The following is a 4572-nucleotide window of genomic DNA, read 5'->3' as shown; positions in this document are numbered from 1 at the left end:
TCAGTTAGTAATGTTTTCCATGGAGGAAAATGAAAGAAATGGTAATATACATCTTTGATCTTGAATAATCCTATTAATTTATAGTTGAGGAAACCTCAGATTAAATTGTGTAAATGACTTCCTAGAAAGTAAAGAGTTAAAATTAGAACCTCGGGAGACATACTCCAATTTCTGTGTTCTTTTTATTATACCATCCAACCAATAACTTACTTTTGATGACTATGTAAAATGTGAGGTAATAAAAAAGTAACTAAAATTTGCTTTTAAAATTATTATGAACTGTTGGGAGGAAAACATGGGTTCACCTCACACATACTTATCTCCTTTTCATTCATCTTTTTTTATTATATTATTTGGGGAGTATTGTAAGTACCAAACATGATCTGGAGATGACAATTTGATATTGTAATAAAACACACTATTTTTGTAACATTTTGGAAGGTGGGAGTAAACTATAGCTTTTGGGACCCACTGATTAATGGTTCATTTCATGAGTGCATATAGGTATAAAGGAGAAAGTAAAATAATTTAGTGGAAAAAACATTAGATCAAAAAGATGTGAGCCCAAACCTCATAGCTGTCATTTAGTTGCCTACAATGCTTTAGGAAAGTCATGAAATTTCTTTGGGCCTTTTCCTCATCTAGAAAAATTTGAAAAAAATGCATGTCTTTATAATTATCGTAAATGTTGGAATTATGTATTTAAAACTCATGACAGTGTGACTAAAATAAATTGGCTATTTAGTAAATACTAACTTTTGCCATAAAAATTTTATGTAAAATTAAATAAAAAATAAAATTCCAATGACTTTGGAGAGCTACATTAATAAAAAAAATCTTTCAGGGCCGGCCGAGTGGCACGATGGTTAAGAGCTGGCTTGGGACGTCAGAGGGCCCCGGTTCGGATCCCACATATGAGGGCCAGTGACACTGCCCTCTACAGCTAAGATGCTGAACAACAGTCAACCTAGAGCTGGGCTGCAGTGAGTTGCCAGAGACGGCGTAGGCTGCAGTGAAGCTGCAGTGGGTTGCCATGGGCTACCATATGTAGCCAGCAGCCAGCGTGAGCGGCCAGCAGCCACATTGAGCGGCCGTCCAGAAGCCTGCGACTGATCTGCCGTCCAGAAGCCTGCGACTGATCTGCCTTGCCCGGGAAGAGCGCAATGATGGTGCCAACTTGGGCCAGTGAAGCAATGTCCTCCACAACTAGACTGAAGGATGGCAACTTGTCTGTTCCCTTTCCCCCAGTTCCCCAGAGCTGTTCCCATCCCCCCAATTCCCCAATAAAAATCTTAAAAAAAAATCTTTCTGATGCTGGGGCATAATCGGCACTCCTAAATGTATTTAAAACAATGTTTCTAGATCATCATGGGAACCCACTGCATTTCTACTTAGGAATCTTATTGAAAATAAAGATTTCTAGGAGTTTTCCCACCCTAGACCTACTAAATCAGAATGCCTGGGGGTGAAATTAATTGCTTATTTTGTTTAGCGACCTGTATTCTTTTGGGAGCCTCAGGGACCCTCTTCATCTTCTGAGTTCTAAATCAATTCAGAAATAACAAGAAAAAGTCAACACATTCCTTTGGTTACTTTTAAGAGTTAGGTTAGAAGAGGTAATTTATATACCTGAGTAAGCCTGCTTTCTAACGCTGAGCCCCAGAATTACAAAAGCATCCTCTCTGTCACAGGCAATGCTGGACCAAGAGGGCATCACTACAGGGCTGCTGAATGATGGAATAGAGGAGGAGGAATGTAAGCTTTCTGAGAACTTCTGGATCCCATGAAGAAGTGTCATAATCACTTGGGCTAATGTGCCATGCTCCTGCTTTTGAAATCACTAGGAAGCAACTTCATTTCCTGCTGATAAACAAAGGGTAGGGATGTAGGTCGGGATTACCACTCTAATTTATACCCCTCTACATGAAAAGAAACTTCATTGTGAGCAAAAACCCAGTACTACCACTCACATCCTGAGCAATTCTTATACACATACTTGTTAAGACTCACAAGTCTTGCTTGATCTGCATTTCTGTTCAGTAACCCTCTATAAAGAATCCCCCGCTTAACCCTAACATAGACTACATGGCTCTGTATGCCTGAAATGTTTGCAGGGGTTGAGCCACAAATTGTTGGCTGAAAGTTCAGGTTGCCTAGCTTATTCTCGCAGCCTTTTCAGCACTTCCAAGTAGTAAACTTGGTTAATTTTTTTGTCTAGTTGGTACAAATTCATAACGAATAATCCCTCTGATATATAATTAAAAAGATTAACAATGTTGTTGCAACAAGTTCGTGAACTTAATTGTCAGACCTTATATGTATAATGATCTTCCTAATGGCTGAGACACCAGTGAATGCTCTAACTTCTCAGAATAGTGAGAGGCCATGGGAAATGAAGGCTTCATATATCCTTGTCGGCCATCTTTCCAAACACCAAAATCTTAAAGGGTAAGAAAAGTAGGAATAGAAAAAAAATTAACATGTATATAAAACAATAGGTATGAAAGAAATAATTTTTAAGAACACAAATAACATGGAAAAATCCAGATAATCTTGGTTCTTTATCACCTGAAAGCCATAACATTCCAAGGATGTGCTTATAGTTTCTCATGTATGGAATTTTTCTTATACAGAATGTATGTCATGTTCCCTGTACTACTACTGCTACTATCATAAGTAAAAATTGTTATTTTTTGTTAGGAAAAAAACTAGAAATGGGAGTGTAAGAGTGTTTTATCATCTGGAAAAGGCAAGGAAACGAGGCAGCTACATGTCTGTTACTTCCAACATCATCTCTAGAATTGATTCAGTAGTAGACAAGTATGAATAAATTAAAGGTTAACTGAGTCTTTGGTCACAAGAAGATATGTACAGTATCTCTGATAAAGGATTAATCTAAAACATGTAAGAAATAGTTATAAAATATACAACAGAAAGAACATCCTATAAATGGGCAAATGAAATAATCACTCTACAAAAGATAAAACTGAATGGCTAAGAAATACTCGTATATGAAGAGGTGTTCAGCGTCATTGATAAAGAAATAAATGAAAAGAAAGATAAAATACCAGCTTGCATCTATGTGACCGGTGAAAAATAAATTTGAACGATATCAAGTGCTGGCGAGCATGTGGAGAAACTCAACTCGTATCCTCAATCTCATTGCTAATTGTCATGAGGCCTGATGTAACCCTTTTGGAGAGCAATTTAGTAGTGAAGTTAAGTTTAAAATGTTCTGTGCTTCAACAATTCTCTTCTGGATTTTTGCACAGAGAAGATTTGTACAAATATTTTTCTGCAAGAAGACCTGTATAAAGGTGAACTATTTTGCTGAAGTGCTATAGGTGGTAGAAAAGAATTGAAGACAAATTAGATGGCCATCTTGTAAGGAATAGAGAAGTAAATATGAAAAATGCAAAAAACAAATATACAAGAGAATGAATTAAGTATGGAAATATGGGCACATTTCAAAATATAATGCTGTAATGCTAAAAGAAATAAGAAATTAATAGCAAAGTAAAACATATACATTTAAAAATACACAGAATATAATGTTATATATTTTTATAGATACACATAAAAGAAATAAAGGCCTGAATAACATACCTTAAATACTTGAGGATGGTGTCTTAGTGGAGAGGAATGAAATTGGATAAAAGAGATGCAGAAAAGAGAAAGAACATAAATGGAAGGGTGGAAGGAAGGAAGGAAGGAAGGAAGGAAGGGAGAAGGGACAGAGAGGAGAGTTGTGTCAACTGATTATGTGCATACCAGGAATATGACGTGACTGAAGAAATTCTGTGCATCTGTGGATCATAATACATAATTACACATTATAAATTATGTAGAACTACAAACAAAATAGAAATCAACTAGCATTTCTTGATATAGTACCTCCTAATTTTCCACTAAAATACCAATGTGGACAAAGGAAAAGACAAAAGCAATACAGAAAACCTGTTTCCAGAATCTGGAAGGGATTTTCAAAAACTCTTAGGCCAAAGAAGGTGGAATATCCTTGTATTAGGACCTGGTCATGTGTGACTTCATGAGACTTCATCCTCGTTCACCTGACAGTAGTTAGAAAGGTGTTTCGACCTGCCTCTCCAACCCTGTCCCCCACCCTTGCCTTCTAATTGAATGACCAGGAAGTGTATCAAGCAGAAAACTGGGCCACTCTTCCTTGATCACAAAGGCACTGATGATGGAGACAACCGGAAAGTCATCTCAGATCCTACTTTCTATATCAGGGGCAATCAAGAAGTAGACAAGAAATTATCAGTCTGTTTGCTGCAGCATTATTTGTAATAGTGGAAAACTGAAAGTTATCTAAAGGCTCAGTAATCAGTCAAGGGGTGGTAAGATAAAATACATCATAGCCATAGGGTAGCATATAATCTACCCATTATAATCATGTTTTTGAGGAATACGAAGAACATACTAAAATATTCATAATATTAAGTGAAAAGAATAGGAAACAAAAAATTATAAAACGTGGCAGAGTTTTTATTTTAAAAATGAAAATGTCTGTGTATATACTTAGTATTGGTAAATTGGTAAATATACCAAAAT

This window comes from Hipposideros armiger, unplaced genomic scaffold (genome assembly GCF_001890085.2).
Source record: "Hipposideros armiger isolate ML-2016 unplaced genomic scaffold, ASM189008v1 scaffold_1058, whole genome shotgun sequence".
NCBI lineage: Eukaryota > Metazoa > Chordata > Mammalia > Chiroptera > Hipposideridae > Hipposideros > Hipposideros armiger.
Note: the sequence above shows the minus strand (reverse complement) of the source record.